Genomic DNA, 22,364 nt, shown 5'->3' with positions numbered 1-22,364 from the left:
TTCATTTCAATTCTTTGTATTTGAATCTGCTACAAGGGCGAAGCTACATATAAAGTAGGGAGTTCATCCGAACCTCAACGAAAAATTGTACTATATATACATGATTAAAATTATTTTTTATGTATAGATAGTAGATGTCGAACCCTCTTCGATTAGTTCGTATGTTCACTTGGGAACCCCATGGTGTCAATCGTGGCTCCGCCACTGGCCGCAAAGAGTCAAAGGTCTTTGGAAATAATCTGTCTATCTTTTCAAAATAGTAGTAAAGTATGGTGTCAATTTCTTATATTGTCACTCAACTTAGCAAAATGTCTTACTAAAGTCATTTATCTTTTTTTATTCCAATAATATCATTCAAGTTTATGTATTTTCCTTACAAACTAATAATTGTTAAAAGTGACTCAAAAAATGACCAAAATAGTCCATCAAGTTTGAAATTTGAATTTAAATAGTCCTTATTTTTTATATGAAATATTAATAGGCCTCCAATTATTTTTACTTTTGTACTTCTTAAATTAGTCTTTAATATATCTTATCAATAAGTGCATAATATAATTTAAAATGATACGAATCATAATATTAAAATCGAATTAAAAAGATAAAGAATGTTAAATTAGAGCTTAAAATAGGTAGTTATATTTTAAAAAACAACTCCAACACAGTCAGTTTAATCCTATGAGTGAGGTGTAGGAGGTTAGAGTATACGCAGACCTTACCCCTACCTCATAAAGATAAAGATGTCGTTTCAGATAGACCTTCGGCTTGAGTAAAACATCTTAATGCAGTTGTTTAAATAAAAAGGAAAGTAGTTAAGTTCTTATTACCAAACTTCCTTAGGGGTGCAAACTACAAAAAATTAAAAACATACTGAATTTGGGGATAGAGTGTACGTAGATCTTAAACCTACGTTGCGGAGTTAGATAGGTTGTTCTAGAGAGGCCCTTGATTCCTTAGGCACGCAAAGGCATTAAAAGTTAGATTCAAATTATTTTTATGTGGTGGTTAGTTCTAAATATTAGTGTTACAAGTAGATTCTGTGAAACTACATCGGTTACTCAAATATGAAATTATTTAATTAAGTTCCATATAACTTGACTATTTTCATTTTATGCTGACAAATATATAGTGAGAACCGCAGAGCTTGGGGAATTATAATTAATATGATAGTATAGTTTTTACGTGTGAGAAAAACATATCAATATGAAGAACTAACCCTGTTTATTCATTTCGTCACTATAATAGTTAATTTTATGTAAATAACTCATCAATTAATAAAAATCTACATATCTCATGCTTGAGATGAAAATGCTCTTCCATTTCCCTGTTATAAGAACATTGATGAGATGACATATAAGTGTATCCAATTTTACCTTTTGAATGACTACAAATGCTAAGTAAAAATGCTCAAATATTGATTATTGTGTTCATTTAGAAGCGTGAAATTCCACATAAACATAATGATACCGTACAGATAGCCGTCGGGGATAGTAATTACAAGATTTGTCTCACAGTTGAGAAGGTCAAAATCTTCGCAGGCTTATGCGTGTTTGTCCCGCAACCACACCGTTCCACTTGCCATCCCCAATACTGCGTTTCTAGATGATTGGAAAGTCAAATGCAAGTTAATACAAGCTGGAATAACATCAACGAAGTGCAGAGCAAATTTCATCATTAATGTTGAAGAGTTCCACAGATGAAAAAAAGGATGGATATTTTTCTTATATAGTCTTGGGCAATCCGCGCTTCATGAGTTAGCTTTGCCATTCGAACCAATAGAAACAAGTTTAGACTACACACCTGATTTGTAGCAGCAGTATAGATCAATTCCTCAAACATCACAGCAGTTTTTGTAAGCTCCTCTTCTCCTTCTTGCCCAGAGACAGGAAGATGCTTCTTTATGGTTGCAAGAACAATACCATGGAGTGTATACGTAAGTTGCTTTTTGGTTAGTTATTTAGGCGCTAATGTCTTTCCTCTTGAAAAAATATTGTTTTAGGATAGTTGATAGTAAAGGCATATATATAGTTTTCTAATTAGTCTTAGATGTCTTTTTGGCTGTCTCAAGCGAGCTGAATTTTCTTACATGTACTTTTTTCCTTCTTTTTTTGCGCTTTAGTTGATTTGCATATTTGTTTGAGCTCTTGTGTTAGGTTTTCCTGCTCCACATTTTTCATATGTGAAGAATGTAGATGTAGGTCTGCCACTGTTTTTGTTCAACTATAGTAATCGGCAGCTTCATGGCATATTTGAAGCTGCAAGATCTGGAATGAATATCAATCCATACGGTTGGACGTCAGACGGTTCTGGAAGAACACGATATCCTGCACAGGTTTTATGTCATGCTTTCTTCATATGGATTTATTTGCTTTTGTGATGCTTTCCTTAACATCTCTCTCTCTCTCTCTCTCTCTCTCTCTTTCTCTCTCCCTAACGTACGTTCTCTTCAACATCCCCTTCGACTTGACCGTGCCGTCTCCGGCGAAGCAGACACCAGCGTAATAACATCACCGGCGACAGGTAAGTACGCTGCTCTCTCTCTCTCCCTCTTCCTCTTTCCCTAAAGCCGGTCTGCTCTCTCATTGGCGTGTGGATTTCCACCATTTCCACTCCGGCGATGGGAGAGAATCGGAGCAAAACAAAAAAAAAAGTAAAGAATTATAGAAGAGAAGGAAGCGGATCTCGACCCTTAGACCAGATCTGACCTAATGATTTTTTGGCAAAATTTCAGCGACGTTATTCCGGTGACCAATTTCTACCTCAATTTGCCTTAATCCAGCATAGCAAGCAAAAGTTGAGTACTTGACCCACGTATCCTGGTGACTTCTAACCTCGAAACTTTATTTTATCACGTTTTTTCTGTTATCTTCACTGTTTATAATTTGTCAGGGTATTTTGTTGCGGGCAATCTGTTTTCGTGTATTGGTGTCTAGTATCTGTTGTTCTTGAATTTTGGTTGCATTGTGTGCTTTGCATTTGCCTTTTATAGCTATTGCTGTTTTTCGCCTTCTCTGTGCTTTTCGTTGAGTAATGGCTTGGTTGGCTAATGGTGGAGTAGGGTCATGTCCGAAGGGGCTGTGGGTGGGGTCAGGGTCTGATGTTGGGTTAGGTTTGAGAGGTGAAGTGCAAGGTTTTGAGGGATGGGATAAGAGAGATGATAGGTTGAGGGTAGGGACGTGGAACATAGGGACCCTTTAGGGTAAGTCGATAGAACTGGTAAAGATTCTTAGGAAGAGAAGGATCAATATTACCTGTGTTCAGGAGACTAAGTGGGTAGGTTCCAAGGCTAGGGATGTAGATGGGTACAAGTTGTGGTACTCTGGTAGTGAGAGGTGTAGGAATGACGTAGGTATCTCAGTAGACGAGGAGCGTAGGGGGCAGGTAGTGGAGGTTAGAAAGATTAGTGATAGGGTGATGACTATCAAGTTGGTCTTTGGGTGGTTTACTTTGAACATCTGTAGTGCGTATGCGCCTCAGGCGGGCCTGATCGAGAAGGAGAAGAAGAGATTTTGGGAGGTTTTGGACGAGGTGGTAAGAGGCGTGCCTAGTTTGAAGAAGATTTTCATAGGAGGGGATTTTAATGGGCACATCGGGTCTTTGACGATGGGCTATGATGACGTGCATAGAGACTTCGGGTTCAGGGATAGGAATGTTGAGGGATCTGCTCTTTATGATTTTGCGAGGGCCTTTGGGTTGGTGGTAATGAATTCCAGCTTTTCGAAGAAGGAAGAGTATCTGGTTACTTTCCGTAGTAGGCTAGCCAAGACTAAGATCGACTTTTTGCTGCTTAGGAAGGGGGACAAAGCAATGTGTAAGGATTGTAAGGTAATTCTGAGTGAGAATCTTGCGACCCAACATAGGCTTCTGGTGTTGGACTTGGTTATCAAGAAGGGCAAGAAGAGACGGGGTGGCGAGGGTCGACCTAGAGTTAGGTGGGGTGACCTGACTCCAGCTAGTGCCTTGGAGATAGGGGTGAAGTTGCAGGGGATGGAGGTTTGGAAGTGTAGGGGGAAGTGGATAGTATGTGGGATAGGGTAGCGGGTGGTATCAAAGAGTCTGCTAGGGAGGTGTTGGGTGTCTCGAAGGGCTGGTCTGGCCGGTATCGAAGGGATTGGGGGTGAAATGAAGACTTTAAGAAGAAGGTGGAGACGAAGAAGACAACTTATGTTAAGTTGGTGGAAAGTAAGGATGAAGAGGAGAGGCAAGTTAGCAGGGAGGGGTATAAGTTAGCTAAGAAGGAGGCTAAGTTAGCAGTTACAGCTGCTAAGACAATAACTTTTGAGAGTTTGTATAAGGGGTTAGAGGAGAAAGACGGGAAAAGAGGATGTTTAGGCTTACCAAGGCTAGGGAGTGGAAGGGTCGGGATCTGGATCGAGTGAAGTGCATTTAGGGAGAAGATGACAGAGTATTGGTGGAGGACGCCTTCATTAAGAAAAGATGGCAGCCGTATTTTCATAGGCTCTTGAATGATGGGGGGACAGAGGTGTTGTGTTAGGGAAGTTGGAGCACACCGAGGAGTGTCGCGATATCGGCTATTGTAGGCGTTTTAAGGTAGATGAGTTCAAGGAGGCTATTCGCAAGATGTAAAGGGGCAGAGTGACGGGGCCCGACGAGATTCTGGTGGATTTTTGGAAGTTTTCTAGCGGGGCAGGGTTGAGGTGGTTGACCAACTTGTTTAACAACATTTCAAGTCCACAAAGATGCCTGAGGCGTGGAGATGGAGCACGATGATTCTTTTATATAAGAATAAGGGTGACATTCAGAGTTGTAACAACTACCGGGGTATTAAGTTGTTGAGTCACACGATGAAGATTTGGGAGAGGGTGGTGGAGTGGAGGTTGAGGAATATTGTGTCTATTTCGGAGAATCAATTTGGATTTATGCCTAGTCACTCGACGACGGAGGCAATTCACCTAGTGCGGAGACTGGTAGAGCAGTATAGAGAGAGAAAGAGGGATCTTCACTTGGTGTTTATTAACTTGGAAAAAGCGTATGACAAGGTCCCTAGGGAGGTTCGTTGGAGATGCTTGGAGTCAAGGGGCTTCCTGTGGCGTACATCAGAGCGATTAAGGATATGTATGAGGGGGCGAAGACTCGGGTAAGGACTGTAGGAGGAGATTCTGAGCATTTTCCAGTCTTGACAGGGTTGCACCAGGGATCAACACTTAGTCTATTTTTATTTTCCGTGGTGATGGATGTGTTGACGCAGAGTATACAAGGCGAGGTGCTTTGGTGTATGCTTTTTGCGGATGATGTAGTTTTGATTGATGAGTCGCGACAAGGTGTTAATGATAAGCTGGAGGTTTGGAGACAAACCCTGGAGTCTAAAGGTTTCAGATTGAGTAGGACCAAGATGGAGTATTTGGAGTGCAAGTTTAGTGACTCAAGGCAAGAGGATGATGTGGTAGTGAAGTTGGACTCTCAGGCGGTTTGGAAGAGGGATAGTTTTAAGTATCTTGGGTCTACAATTTAGGAGAATGGAGAGATAAATGAGGATGTCTCTCACCGTGTTGGGGCAGGTTGGATGAAATGGAGGCTTGCTTCGGAAATTTTATACGATAAGAAGGTGCCTCCCAAGCTTAAAGAAAAATTCTATAGAGTTGTTGTCCGTCCGGTTATGTTGTATGGAGCGTAGTGCTGGCCAGTTAAGAATTCTCATATCCAAAAGTTAAAGGTAGCGAAAATAAGGATGTTGCGTTGGATGTGTGGATTTACAAGGGCTGACAGGGTTAGGAATGGGATTATTCGGGAGAAGGTAAGAGTGGTATCGGTGGAGGATAAAATGCGGAAAGTGAGGTTGAGATAGTTTGGTCATGTGACGAAGAAGGGCATGGATGCCCTAGTTCGTAGGTGTGAGAGGTTGGCCTTTGATGGTTTCAAGCAGGGTAGGGGTAGACCAAAGAAATACTGGAGAGAAGTGATTAAATGTGACATGGAGCAGTTACAGCTCACTGAGGACATGACCCTGGATAGGAAGGTTTGGAGGAAAAACACAGGGGTAAGGTGGGTGGATGAATCTTAGTCAGTAGTTAGGAGGGCTTTGGTATCCTTTGTTTGGTAATGTACAATATTTTTGTGGGTGTTATACCTATGTTAGTTTTATCATATTTCATGCTTTTGATGTTTTTGTATATTGTCCTTTGTCTTGAGCCGAGGGTCTATCGGAAGCAACCTCTCTACTTCTTTAGAGGTAGTGGTATGGACTGCGTACATTCTATCCTCCCCAGACCCCACTAGGTGGGAATATACTGGGGTTGTTGTTGTTGTATAAATGAAGGTTCAGATGTGTCCCCATCTACTGTGTGAACCACTGTCGGAAATTCTATCTAAACCTATAATTCTGGATAGCTATTACAACGAGAATCATTTCCTGTTTGAGATAGATCCTGTTCAAGTTGGTAAATTGATCTCTAAGTTCTCACCTCGTGCATTGGCTCCAATCAGAAGCAAGTCGCAGAATTCATGAGGTGAGAACTTAGAGATCAATTTACCAACTTAAACATGATCTATCTCAAACAAGAAATGGTTCTCGTTGTAGTAGTTATCCAAAATTATAGATTTAAACAGAATTTTCAGCAGTGGTTCACACAACAGAAGGGGATGCATCTGAACCTTCACTTATAAACAAGAAGAAAGCATAAAAAAGGAAGCATCATAAAATCAAATACACCCACATGAAGAAAGCATGACATAAAACTTGTGCAGGATATAGTGTTCTTCCAGAATCGCTTGACGTCTAACCATATGGATTGATATTCATTTTTTCGGAGCTTGCAGCTTCATAGACGCCATGAAGCTCCCGATTGTTGTAGTTGAACAAAAACAGTGGCATTCCTGGATCTACATTCTTCACATATGAAAAATGTGAATTCGGCAAACCTAAAACAAGAGCTCAAACAAATACGCAATTCAACTAAAGCACAAAAAGAGAAGGAAAAAAGTACATATAACAAAATTCAGCTCACATGAGACAGCCAAGAAGAAAGAAGAAAGACATGCATTAGCTCCTAAATAACTAACCAAATAGCTGCTTATATATACACTCCTTCATGGAATTGTTATTGCAACCAAATATGACACTGTCAAGTTGTTTCTTCCTCAAAAATCTAAATCCTCTGGTGTTTTTTCACTAGTTGGTTGATGATGATGCAGAATCAAATATACAGGTTTCTATTCTTCTCCCTCCTCCCATCCTGGAAACAAGTAATATAGATAATCATCATGACAATACTAGAAAAATGAAATTCTATTACAAGCAAGCTAACAACGAAATACAACGTATTAACATCTTAAAGATTGGATATGAACAAACATTTTACTATTTTTCAGCAAAGTGAATGACTAGCTAAGACTCAAGTCAAAGTACTCAAGAAATTCAAAAACAAAGTGTTTGTAAATAGAATAGTCCTATAAAGTTTAACATGAAATTCCATAAATAGAACCACAAGGGTTGGTGTGGTGGTTCAGCACCTCACCCTTTAAGCAAGAGGCTGGGGGTTTGATCCCCACCTCTGGTGAATGAAAAGAACTTTGTGGCTAGTTCCCTACCGCTTAGTGCGCTGACAGTAGGAACGGAGGATTAGTCCCACGGCTGCCAGCTGTGGGGATATCATGGAAAACCAAAAAAGAAATTCCATAAAGAGTACAATAGGAAGTCTAGTAAAACCATTTGAAAAAAACAAAAAACAAAATAAGTAATGTCACGCCCCCTTTTTTATCAAAAGATTTAATTAATCTCAAAAGGAAAATTAGATTAAAAATTGGTGTCGCCACTTGACATTAAGTTTTCATGTGCCAAGTCACTTGGATAATCCTTTTCAAAACAATTGACTCTGAACTAATTAGCGAACAGAGATTCTGGTTAAGAAATTCTGTTGACAGAGGGGAAGGAGTGAGGAAACCTTCGATCTCGTGATTTTAGCACGGTCACTCCGTTGGTTCATATCGGCTAAATTGACACTACAAATGAATTGATTTTACAAACACGAATAAAACACCTACGCACGCAACAAAAATAAAAGAATAGTGTTCAGTCCGATTATACCATCCAAATTAATAAGAAAGTTAAAAAATAAATCTACGCTATCTAAACTAACCTACACTATGCTTTACTCGACATTCAGGGGCGGACCTATGTAGGATTTTGGGGTGCTCTGACACCCACTAAACTCGACGCGAAATAGGTATAATTACATAGAAAATATATAAAAATAGGTATAAAACATATAAAAGCACCCATTATAAGAAAAAGTTGGTTGGGTGCATTGACATTTAGGTTGATTTTAAGGTGCTTCATTGGAAGAAGGCCCTAGGTTTAAACCTCATTGAGGTGATTGTTTACTTTTTTCAATTTTTAAATTTTTTTTAGCACCCTGTCCTTGGCAACATCACATGCCTTGGCTTGAACGGCCTCCGAATACATAGTACTTCGGACATTTCCGGTAAAATGAATACATTTGAAACAAAAGCGATAAAGAAAAGTGACTAACACGGAATGATTCATCCGCACAAACAATTAACAAAGCTAGGATTTTTCAACCCAAAATTCAATTGACCCCAATATTTTCAAACCTTGTTGTTCAATGAATCAGACGAGTAAGATAACCATAAAATTAAATCTAAATCGTTTACTAGTCACTATTTCTATTCCTTTTTTTCACCCGAACCCAAGTATATCTCATGAATTCATTCAAATCAACATCGTCAGCAATATCAAACAATTTTGTCATTTGAACACATTATCAAACTTTACATAAGAAAATCAAGGGATTAAAAATAGAATAGAGAAAGAATTGGACCTTCCGAATATGAATTCAATTATTTTCACCGTACCTGAGACCGGATTGCGAACAACGGAATCTCAACCAGAATACCCACTGTTTCGACCTCTGCTCGGCTTGAGGCGGCAAGTTTCGACTGTCTGTTGATGGAGGAGGAGGAATATATGTGCATGAATTCAGTCCCCTGGCAGTGGTGAATGTGGGTGAAATATGTGCAGGTGTATTTTTCTAGTTACTAGTCAAGTGTAGTGCGCACGTGAGTCTCGTGTTCATAAATAAAATTATATATAAAAAAATAAAATTATTTAAAAATAATAACAATATTATATATGTTTAAAAGATATAATTTGACACTATAAGCATTTCATCTTAGTCAATAAAATTATATATATACAATAAAAAATTTAATGAATTAAAAATTTTTGCTCACCAAAGAAAAAGATGTATAAAAAAATTAAGCTATAGAGGAGCGTTTGTCATACCTATACGTCATATTAAATTTTAACAAAAATATTATTAGTACTCTATAATCCATTTTAGGGCTGAGACTAATATTCATGATATGAAATATAATAGAAAGGGAGAAAAAGGTCAAAAAATTAAGAGAGTGCAAATAACAAAATACTCTGGAAGAATAAGCTATTATCTTTCGATCTTGTCTAACATCACTTTTCTACCTTGCTACAACTAATGGCCGTACATAGACAAATTTTTTACGCTCTTTAATTACTCAAAATCAATAGTATATATGTCTTTAATAGAAGAATGCACATAATTAAATGTAAATATTTACCTGATAAACTTACGACAACTTCATGATACATATTGAAAACGTTAACCTCAATTTCTTTGTGACTAATAAATTAACCCACACATGATCGACAAAAAAATTATTGAGAGAATAATTTCCTTCTAAATAATAAATGTAGATATCGATAGATCAGCTAACTTTCGAAAATAATATATCGTATGTTAATTTAAATTGGTAGAAGTTATACCTCAACTATCTGTGTTCTTTTGAAGCTTTGAATTTGAATTGAAATTTTCATCCTTAACGCATTCTTCCAGACGAAGTCACAATCTATCAAACATAAATTATAACAAAATCTCAAAAATTAAGAATAGAATCTCAAAATACCACAAATCACACATAAAAATCACATAGTTAGGCAACTAAAACAACGTTTAAAAGCAGCGAACAACCTAATAAAAGAAATTTAAAGTGCAACAAAAATACAAATTAAATAGAAAAGCAAAGAGACGAATACTTGGATGCAAACTTTGAAAAAGAGAATTTACTTAACTTGTTTTCTATTTTAAGTAAAATTCTTGCCAAAATAACCTACCTATTTTTGTTAAGTTATTATTGAAAAGAGACTTACAAATTCAGTGAAGAAGTTACAACTAAATTAGTATTTAGTTACGTAAAAGCCTTTTTTTGTGAAAGATTAATACATAATTCCTCAAATATAAATTAATCATTCAAAATTAATAGTAATTTTTATTATGTTTAAATAAGGAAAGATTTAATAATCAATTTTTAGTAGAACACCTAAAATATTATAAAATAATTAAATAATAATTTAGTAAAATTGTAAATAACAGTTTTATCTATTGATGAATCTTTTAATGAAAGATAAAAAGTTTAAATCATTTTTTAAGGATCTTCACACTTTTAATATATTATATACAGATTATAGACGTGCATGAGAGTGTGAAGGTGAAAAGTGGGGGAGAAATTCTGAGGTGTAGAATTTTTTTCTGTCTTTTTGTGGAGTCATTTATTAGGTGAGGGAAGGTTCATTTTAGCAGGGTGAGGTATAGGGTAAGATGGATGATATTTTTGATTTCTTTGTCTCAGGAAAGACGTTGTAAAAGTGGGATAGGTATTATGTGGTTGCATGTTTAATTTTTAATAGAGATAAATATAAGGTGATTTCTTTTCATCTGTTTTAATTTTGGTAGACAAAGTTATCTGATACCTGCTGTTGATGGGAGGAAACAGGTATCTCAAAAATTTAGTCGAGGTGCGTGCAAGCTGACTAGATACCATAGTTATAAAAAAAAAAGTAATTTCAACAAGATCACAAGTAATTGTATGATCTTTTGAGCCTTAAGAATCAAATTTAATATCACATGTTATGATCTCACAGGATCTTGCTCTGGTATCATTTAGTGTAAAACTTTAAATAGTTCGTCAAGATCACAAATAAATCATTAAACAATGATATAAATATAGAAGAATGATGAAAAACACTAACCTTGTCCCATTGCAATAACTTAATTTTTAAAATTTTTAATGGATCATTAGTTTGTTACTCTTTTTCTTGTCTTTTTGTGAGATGAATTGTTAGTCAAGATGAGGATGCATAGTAAGAGTGATGAATGGAATGAATTGATGAAATAATTTAGCTACAATGTGCATGCGGGCAGGATAGAAAAACATGACTTAGTGGACAAGATAAAAATAAAATGAAAAAAACTCAAATATGTCACTGAATTATCAAAAATGGCTCATTTATGCCATCAGTTAAAAATTTGGCTCATTTATGCCATCGCAATTACAAAACCAGCTCATTCATGTCATTACTTTATAACGGAGAATTTTTAAAAACAGCTTTGCCACGTGAGCAATTACAAAACCAGTTCATCCATGCCATTATTTTTAACGAAGAATTTTCAAAAACAGCTTTGCCACGTGTGAACTCTTATTAAAGGTTCACGTCATTAATTAAAATAAAACAATATTAATTTTAAAATATGAGACCTATTAAAAAGAACCGACTTTATTGATATCTAATTTCCTATTGTTTACTGAATAACTAGTTTCATGGTTCCTGTCTAATTTTGTGAATAAATATTCTGTAACTTTAAACCTTATTCATGGTTTTCTTGTTCTAAATCTAGTCCAAATATCTACCGGTGTTTGCCTAATATATACTGTATCAACTATCTGTCAATTCGAATTGTTGTGCTCGGCTAAAAATTCTTCCTGAGAAATATGTTGCAGAAAAATTAGCTGAAACATAAAACTTCAACCAAATTTTTTTTTCAATCTAGCGTATTGCTTCTCCGAATGTTCAAATATGTGACAAAATTTGTAATTTAGGTTTGCTGAAAGATATGATGTCACTCAATAAAGTTGAGGAAGAATTATAGCTCATTTTGGTTTGTGTGTCTGCCTGATTAATAGTTGTCTTCTTGAATGAATTAACCTTGAAATCTAAAGATGGCATCATTGAACATTATGCTTCTTCTGCTTGTACAAGATACTTGATTTTTATTGTGTTTACCAGCCCGAAATTAGAGGCCTAAGGGATTCGGTCATTTATCTTTTTCGCGACTTTAAAGCATATAGTGTTGTTGCCCTTATCAAAGAGACATTATTGGGTAGGGCTATTTCTTAAATTCTGTTATTCTTTGCAGTGCACTTCGTTCCCAAAATAAAATTAAATAACAAATATAAAATGCTATTTTGGACAAATCATCTTGCCAAGTAGCCTTATCAAATTGACTACTATTTTTTTATTTTCTTTAGAAGAAAAATACTAAATAAAATAGAAAGATATTTTTTATGATTTTCTATTCTGTTTAGATAAAATAAATATTTTCCTACGATACATTTTTTTTTGATCATTTTCAGTTTTAAATAAATCTGTTAAAAATAATATAAGACTCAAAATGACAAGAATATGTAGAAACAAGAAAATACTTAAAGTTACAATTTTTGTGAAAATGTTTAGGTAGGGTCAAAAATCACGTGTCTACAATGATCTATTAGAAACAACCTCTCTAACCCGCAAAGGTAGAGGTAATATCTACTTACATCCTATCTTTTTCAAATTTCGAATTATATTGTGTATGTTATTGTTGTTGATCTCCTTGATTTTGTTCTAAACTTTTATATATGTTAAGTTAATGATCTCTTGTAATTTACTCTTAAGTTACTAATTATGTCTTGCATTGTGTATATCCTACGCAGGTACAAAATACACCAATGATAAATTTCGCTAGGCAAAAACTTACGTCTGAATTTAATAGTATTTTGAATTTGATTGATTAAATGGTAGTTCTGATGATGAACTGTGTGATGTATGGAATGATTTATATCCTGCACCTAATTTTGATGAACGTTTAGCGTGTGTAGGGAACAGATGTTAAGGGGTGGATGAGTTCATGCACCCTGCTTAGATCATTTAAAGTACTGCAATTATTCCGATATATTACATATATTTTATGTGGGAATCCCGACTAGGGCTGTGCAAAAATCGAACCGACCGATAAACCAAATCGGTAAAAGTGTTATTGGGTTATTGGTATTGGGTTATCGGGTTAACGGTTTTTTATTGGTTTTATAAAAATTTTTATTGGGTAAACGGATTGGTATCGGTTTTAGCTTATTGGGTTATCGGTTAAACCGATAACCCAATAAGGATACACTAAGTTATTGTTTTATTCCTATTTATGTTATATATTTAAATCTCTCTCTTTATCTCTCTCTATATAGAGAGATACGTGTATGTATATAGATTATATGCACTACTAATTCATAATTCAGTGATTCATAAAGTATTAACTTATTCAGGGCAACAAAGACACAATATAAAGTTCGGCTATTATCGTAATAAAAAGCTTGAAGCATTTATAACTTCCAACAATTAGGATTCAATTTTTTTCCTAACTAACATTTAGTTCAAGTTTGAAGATTCTTGTAAACTAAAATGCATTGCACAGGTTTTGGCGGTAATTAAGATTTCATTTTTTTATGTTAGTTGTTACTATTTCTATTTTATAAGTATTTTCTTATTGGTCAAACCGAAAACCAAATCGTTAAGGACCAAAAACTGATAAACCGAAACCGATAAGAAAATATTTTATTGGTTGGTTATTGGTTTTACATATTTAAAAATCGAAATCCGATAAACCGAACCAATAACACGTAAAACCGAACCGAACCGACCGATGCACACGCCTAATCCCGACTAAAGAGGCATCTTGATCCATTTTTACCAAGGGCTTGGGCTCGAATGTCGCCCTTATTCCATTAAATTGCCATTTTTATCAATGAGAATTTATGCTTCTCATGCTTAAGATAACTCTTATATATATTATTTTTATCAATGGGAATTTATGCTTCTCCTGCTTAAGATGAACTCTTATACATGCCTGCTTCTCCCACGGATTCCCTCTTATTAGTAAGTAATTATTTTTTCCTTAGAATTTCTTATATATAGAGAGAGGAAACACGAACATCAAAGACCTCAAGGTACGTTTTCTAGTCTTATGCTTTTCACTCAACTTTTTTTTTTAATATTTAATTTAAATTGTTGTGTATATATATTGCGATGTGTTGTTTGTTTCGTATAGGATTTTGTTTTAACCAAACATAATGGAAAAAGATATTTAAATTTTACAGAGTTGTTTCAGAGTAATACAATGGGTCGACTTAAATTGAAAGCTATCGTAGGTAGGGTCTTTGTTCTAATGAAGCTTAATGGAATAGGTTTTAAAATTCTTACAAAATTGATTGATTAAGCAAAAGTGTATCTAGGCAAATCACGTAAATTAATATTTTCACATTAATGATAAATAGGTAAAAGATTTGTTATTTATAGAAAAATAAAAATAAAAAAGGTAAACTTAATATTAAAAATCATAAGGTCTGAAATTTGACACGAAATCTAAGGGAATTTTTTCGCGTAATCATTAGCCAATTTTATTAAAGATAAGTACTACCATATGTTCTTATATTACAACTGTCTAAATTAGAGATAATGGTAAGAATTATTTTACTAACAATTGGTACTTTTTAACCATTTTATTAATTTAATTTTATAAATTAATGTGACGCACGTTTTTCTATATTTTTATGAAAAGGAATATAAGACAAGTTGAGTCCTCTTTGTACTCTAATTAAAAATTAATTCCTAATTGTATTTAACAAAATTTATTTTCTTTTCTATACTTCTAAATAAATTAAATTTTACCTTATATATACAAAGAAAAGTTTCTACATTTCTTTTAGAACAAATACACATTTTTTTTATTGGATTCGAAATTGAAAGGGCGTCATGCGGAAGTTTAAAGTTTGCAAACGATAGAGATGATAAATCAGATGACAAACAAAAACATAATACTAAAAATATATTATTGATATGTTTGGTCAAACAACCTACGTATTAAAAAACTAATATTGACAAAAACATAAAACTTACTGGGAGAAAATTTCCCCCTAAACAAATACTCTTTAATGAATACATTGTGGATGCTATTGTGTTATTGCATGATAAGGGGGAGTCTTCTTTATGGAGTTCCAAAACCTTTCCTCTTAGAAAGAGGCTAGCCAAATATGAAAAAATTTTATATTTTCCTTTTAGAAAAAGTAATAGTAATTATGATATTACTTTTATTTTTCTTCTACAAAAATAAAAATTAAATTTGGTAAGAAAATCAGGACAAAAACCCTAACAAATCTCCCCTTTTTGATTTGATTTTATTCACTTGATTCGTCTTCTTCACATTACATGCATTAACTTCGTTCTTGATATAATCTTCATAACTGTTGCTTTCCATGATTAAAAATAAAGTTTAAAATATCCTGATTAAAAATGAGTTAAAAATTAATATTTTGTTTTCATTTTTAAAGATGCAACAACAGGAATGTTGAAAATATGGTTGAAACTTGTTCTCCACGTATAGTTGGACAAAAAACTTCATTATCATCCAATTATTTGCAAATTGATTAGAACCACCTTCGACTTATCTTCAATCTCGTTTCATCAAACCACTGAATCTTTAAATAGTAGACCCTAATACCACTTGTTGGGTTCAAAATCGAGAGGCCATCATGCAGAAGCTTAAAGTTTGCAAACGATAGAGATGATAAATCAGATGACAAACAAAAATATAATACTAAAAATATATTATTGATATGTTTGGCCAAACGACCTACATATTAAAAAATTAATATTGAAAAAACATAAAACCTATTGGGAGAGAATCTTCCCCTAAACAAAGACTCTTTAATGACTACATTGTAGATGCTATTGTGTTATTGTATGAGAAAGGAGGATCTTCTATTTATAGAGTTTCAAAACATTTCCTCTTAGAAAAAGGTTAGCAAAATATGAAAATTTTTTATATTTTCCTTTCAGGAAAAGTAAAAGTAATTATGATATTACTTTTATTTTCCTTATAAGAAAAATAAAACTTAAATTTGGTAAGAAAATCAGGGCAAAAATCCTAACAAATATCCCCCTTTTGGATTGATTTTCTTCACTTGATCCGCCTTCTTTACATTACATGCATGAACTTCGTTCTTGATATAATCTTCATAACAGTTGCTTGCCATGGTTAAAAATAGTTTAAACTATCATGATTAAAAATGAGTTAAAAATTGATATTTTATTTTTATTTTTAAAGATGCAGCAACATGAATGTTGAAAATATGGTTAGAACTTGTTCTCCAAGTATAGTTGGACAAAAATTTTCATTATCATCCAATTGATTACAAATTGATTAGAACCGCCTCCGACTTATCTTCAACCTCATTTTACCAAACCACTGGATCTTTGAACAGTAGACTCTGATACCACTTATTGGGTTCGAAATCGAGAGGGGCATCATGCGGAAGCTTAAAGTTCGCAAACGATAGAGATTATAAATCAGATAACAAACAAAAACATAATACTAAAAATATACTATTGATATGTTTGGTCAAACGACCTACATATTAAAAAACTAATATTGAAAAAAACATAAAACCTATTGGGAGAAAATATCCCCCTAAACAAAGACTCTTTAATGACTACATTGTGGAGGCTATTGTGTTATTGTATGAGAAGAAAAAGTCTTCTATTTATAGAGTTCCAAAACCTTTTCTCTTAGAAAAAGGTTAGCCAAATATGAAAATTTTTTATATTTTCCTTTCAGAAAAAGTAAAAGTAATTATGATATTACTTTTATTTTCCTGCTAAGAAAAATAAAACTTAAATTTGGTAAGAAAATTAGAGAAAAAATCCTAACATTTTCTACACTATTTTCTATTGAATATTGGTTTTGATATGCATTTTTTTGTAATTGATTTTGTGAATATAACTATGTAACTAGGAGTTTTGAGCTAAAAGTGACAAAAGATTTTGAAAATGAGGTGTAGATGACACAAGTCTTAATAATTGAGTGGAGGTGACAATTACTTTATTATGGATTAAGAAAGTTGGGTAAGTTTGAGAATAGCCCAGAAGTTTTTAAATTTATACTTTGATCCAAATGTTTACCTAATATAACGGGAAACAGGAAAAAAAAGGCGCGTTTCTCTCTCTTCTCATCCATTGTTGTTTTCTCTCTCTTAGCGATTTTTGTTGTTCATTGTTGCTACTACTTTATTCATCATCTTCTGCTTTATTATCATCATCTTCTACTTTATTATCATCTTCATCTTCTTCTTGTTGACCATTGTTGTTGTTTTTTGTTACCACTACTGTTGCTATTTGACCAATTTCTTAGGTCAAATTTTATTTCGTACATCACTTTATATTTTGGCATTACTCATAGGAGACTTTCGTAAGTCAAATTATGATTTTTAGTTTAATTTGTCATTTGGGTAACTGCTATTGTGTTGTTTTTTCAACAATAAATAGCACGCGAATATGAATGCAACATAAGAGCCATCTGTTTAAACAAATCAATCATCTGTTGCGAAAGATGAGACATCTATTTTAACGTAAGACTCATATGTTGGATTCATGTTTATCGTTCTATAGTGCCGTAACATGAATCAAACAGATGGGTCATCTTTTGCAACATATGAGCCATCTGTTGCAACAGATTAGTTATATGGTGCAACATGATAAATATCTGTTGCAACAGATTGCAACAGATTAGTAACCTGTTGCAATAAAACCTAAACTCGATTTCAATAGACGTGTTGTCTATTGCAATAGGGTAAATATTTATTGCAACAGAACCTAAACTCGATTCTAACAGATGGTAAATATCTGTTGCAATATATTAGTAATTTGTTGTAATAAAACCTGACCTCGGTTCCAATAGATCATCGTCTGTTACAACAGGTAAGTCATCTAGCACAATAGATTAATTATCTATTGCAACATGTCACTCATCTATTGGAATCAGCTTCAAAGGTGCCTTAGTACTGTAACATCTATCCTAATAGGTACTTCATCTATTGTAACATATATATAATCTGTTGCTACATATGATTCACCTGTTACAATAGATGACTCATCTGTTGAAATCAACTTCAGGAGCATAACACGAATCCCAACAGGTAAGTAATCTGTTGCGATTGATCACTTACCTATTATAACAGATTTCACATCTGTTAGGATTCATTTACGACACTATGAAATCACTATTAACTTTTTTTAACAAATGACTTACTTAGGTACCACTAATGAAGGAATCAATAACAATAGGGGTGGATTGTCACGGTCAATGGATCGAGAAGAGAAATCGATATGTATGGCATTGGAAGGAGGGTAAAATGCTAGAGACGATAGCTATGACAGTCTAAAGTGATATTCGTTTGATGATTTTGTGAACTTAATCATTAGCTATTGTGGACTGAATTGTCAACCGAAATAACTCGTCATCAGCTACATGCACAGCTCCTTTGAAAATCTGAGGGTACTACCTTTCAAGATAACCGATCAGGTTCGGTAGCATGCTTATCTTAGTAATTCATCTAGGCCAGTGTTAAGGGTGTACGCAATTGAAAAGACGAGAGAGAATGAGAACCAGAATATAGAAGAAGAATAACAACAAGACATCTTTGATGATAGGTTGGTGGTCTAGACATGAATATTACAGATGATGATCAAACACCTATGCCCATTGATGCAATCAATACAGTGAGCAGTTCTTCTTGATCGACACAGTCTGGCAATCTTCAAGATGACGGAACTGGCTTTTTCAATGGAATGTCATTCAAGGACAAGAATGAGCTATCTACCACTTTGTTTATTTCTTGCTTGAAAAAAGATTTCAGAATAAAGAAGGTGATTAATTCGAGCAATGTTTTTTGCTATAAATGTGCTAATCCGAACTGCAAGTGGTGGTTGAGAGCGGTGAAATACGTAAGTTCTGAAAGATTCGTTATTCATAAACATGAAAAGCATCACACATGTGGTCAGAGCACATCTCGGGCCAAAATCCTCATGCCACGGCAAAGGTCCTCGGTGAATATTTCAAGAGTAGTTTCCCCGATGGCAATGACCCTTCTACAAGGGTCATGGCCAATCAAATCCTTATAGAATTGGGTGTCCTGGTCAATTATTGAAATATATATATAGCCATGGGGATTTCCAAGGAATTGGTTAGGGGGACACACGAGCATGGGTATGTAGTGCTGGATGCCTACCGTTACATAATGGAGTCCACAAATCCCGAAAGTAAGATGACATTGCATGTTGATGAAAATGGAAGGTTTAAGTACTTTTTTATATCCTATGGTTCTTGGATCCAAGGTCTTCGACATTTGAGAAAAGGCATAGCCATCGACGATACATTCTTGAGGATCAGGTATAATATAGTTCTACTAGCGGCGGTGGCGCAGGATGTGGAGAATCACATCTTTCCTATCGCTTTTTGTGTAGCGAACAAGGAATATGATGCCTCTTATAGATTTTTTTGAACAGCTGCGAAGCTGCGTCGAAGATACTGAATAGTTATGTTTTGTTTCAAATAGGCATCCAAGTATTCTAAAGATGGGTTCAATTTTCTTCACTTTAGCTTACTTTGGTTGTTGCATCAGGCATCTTGGAGAGGACATTCGGACCAACTATCACAATGAAAGAGTCATGACCCTTTTTTATAGAGTAGCTAAAGCATATAGTAGAGAGGAGTTTTTAGACTATTTTAATCAAATAATAGATGTGCATCCCAAGGTAGCAAAACTTCTCATACATGTCGGTTTCGAGAGATGGAGCTCGATATTCTGTCTGACAGATAGGTACATTCTTATGAATTTAATATCTTGTTTGAGTTACAATTTTAGTATGATGTCGTACTTAGTGATTCTTTTGTATATGTACAATATTATGACATCAAACATAGCTGAATCAGAGAATTCATTATTTGGCGATGAAAGAGAATTTCCCATCAAGGTTCTGTTTGAAATAATAAACAAAAAGTTTGGCCGATTTTTTAACGAAAGGTGTGTGCAATTCGAGGGCCCAAGAAGAACCCCATTTGTTCTAGAAATTAAAAAAATAATATCAACGAATATCAGTTTGGGGAATAGGTTATTATCTCATCAAATAACAGATTACAAATTCAATATCACCGGTCATGGTGATGTTGCCACGGTCGATCTTCAAACACGATCTTGTACGTGCAGAATTTTGACTTGGACAAAATACACTATCTATGACAGCGCTTCGAGCTCAATACGGTCCAAAATATGGACCTAAAATTTACGAGCACTTCTCTCAATATTATTTGGTGGAAAAATATAAAATGGCATATAGTGGACATATTACTCCGGTGCCTCCCAAAGAATCTTGGGTTGTTTCTGCAGAGCTTTTGGGGAGATTAACACCTCCTCCATATATTGAACCAAGCACTATCAAACTGGGAAGAAAGCCATATAAGAGGAGGCGTGGAGTCAGAGAATCATTTTTATCAAGAAGCAACAAGTGCTCCGTATGTTAGCGCGCTGACCACAAAAGAACTACATGCCCGAATCGTAATCCACCATGATCATTGTAATTGTAAGAACTTGTATTGTTGTTTGTTGTGGACTTTTATATATTTAACTCATTGTTGTGAATGTAAAGTTATCATTTATTAAATATAAAATATCTTTTTTAATAACTTGTGTATCAATAAAAAGAGGAAAAAAATGACCTAAATAATACAACAGACCATAATTATTTTCAATAGATTACCCATCTGTAGTAACAGATGGACATTAGCTGGAAGAACACAACACAGTTCCATCAAACTGGAATATTTTCCTCCAACAGATGACAAATCTATCGCAACAGATGGATAATTTATTGACAGAAACCCAACCGATGACTAATCTGTTCCGACACATGGTCCATCTATTGAAAGAACTCAAAAGCCAAAATTACTATTGCTACTGGATTTAAAATTGCTCCTTACCTCCAACCGTCGATATGTTAACATGTATATTTAGAAGAAATAGATAGAATAAAAATTGAATAAGAATTAAAAAGCCAAAGTCGACTAAAAATAATTTTTTCATTAAATGAAAAATAAAATACATTAGGTATAGATCCGATATTGAAAAATTAAAATACACATGCTAAAAGAAAAAAACATATTCTAATTATTATTATTATTATTATCATCATCATCATCATCATCATCATCATCATTAATGAAAGCCGACCAATCAAATCACAGCTGTAGGGCCTTCATCAACCTCTGTATCTCTCTAAACATCTTTGCTCTCACGACGACCAACTCCCTCTTCAGGTCATTAACCTGTCTCTAAAGTTTTCGCACTGCATCGCACAGAATAGCAATGTACCAAATAGGATTAGCCATATATATAACATGCATGAATTTATAAATGTTAAGAAAAGAGTCCAAATGTAATACAACGTATACTACCAACTGGTAGATTTACACCAGAAAAAAACTTACCTCAACAAGAAAGGACTATGCTCTTTGAAGAGAAATGATTGAAGATGTCACATGATAAGAAAGAATGCAAGAAATAAATAAAGTTGAGTAGAATGAATATTAACGAGGGACCTATTTATAGAGGATTGAATATGGATGTGTCAGGTCAAAAGACACGATTGTTCAGCTTCATTGTATTAATTACATTCAAATTCGTAGAATTTTGTTTTCTATGAAAAGTCGCAACGTTTTCTTTTACATTAATACTTCTCACCTTTTTGAAATGGTTTGAGACTTGATAACAACCGTTATTATTGAGTTGTTGTAATAGATCGTCCATCTGTCACAATAAATTTACCATATATTATAACAGATGGTCTGTATGTGCAACATATGGTTTGTATGTGCAACGGATGAGACATCTGTTGCAACATATGTATTATCTATTGTGACAGATGGACCATCTATTGGAGCAGATATTTTGAATTCTTCTAACAGTTGATTCATTAGTTGCAACAGATGGATAATTTAATTCATCAACTATTTTGAATGTGCTAGATAAAAAGTCACGACTCTTCACCTCTTTTTAATAGTCATCACATGCGCGCAGATGAATAAACTCTTTGGTCTGTCGCAATTGATTTACCATCTGTTGCAATATTCATTGCAATATATGTATTATGTAACAGATGGACCATCTGTTTGAGAAGATATTTTGATTTATTCTAACAGCTGATTCATCAAATGCAGCAGATGGAGAATTTGATATGTCAGCTATTTTAAATATGTTGGATAAAAAGTCACGGTGACCTCTTTTTTAATAGTCATCACATGCGTGCAAATGATAAATACTGTCTGGTCTGTTGCAACAGATTTACTATATGTTGCAATATATGGATTATGTGTTGTGACAGATAGACCATATATTGGAGGAGATATTTTGATTTTTTCTAATAGCTGATTCATCAGTTG

At 34.3% G+C, this 22,364-nt stretch overlaps 1 long non-coding RNA gene across 1 annotated transcript; it reads right to left on the bottom strand.

Annotated features, from left to right (window-relative positions):
• Positions 1–6,840: 6,840 nt before the first annotated feature.
• Positions 6,841–9,807, bottom strand: LOC124898719. The gene is made up of 3 exons (XR_007055439.1): positions 9,776–9,807; positions 8,796–8,961; positions 6,841–7,190 (listed from the first exon to the last, which is right to left on the bottom strand). It is a non-coding gene; the product is annotated as an uncharacterized LOC124898719 (long non-coding RNA).
• Positions 9,808–22,364: the final 12,557 nt, after the last annotated feature.

This window comes from Capsicum annuum, chromosome 5 (genome assembly GCF_002878395.1).
Source record: "Capsicum annuum cultivar UCD-10X-F1 chromosome 5, UCD10Xv1.1, whole genome shotgun sequence".
Lineage (NCBI taxonomy): Eukaryota > Viridiplantae > Streptophyta > Magnoliopsida > Solanales > Solanaceae > Capsicum > Capsicum annuum.
The sequence above is the reverse complement of the archived record's forward strand: the minus strand, read 5'-3'. Positions and strand labels throughout refer to the sequence as shown.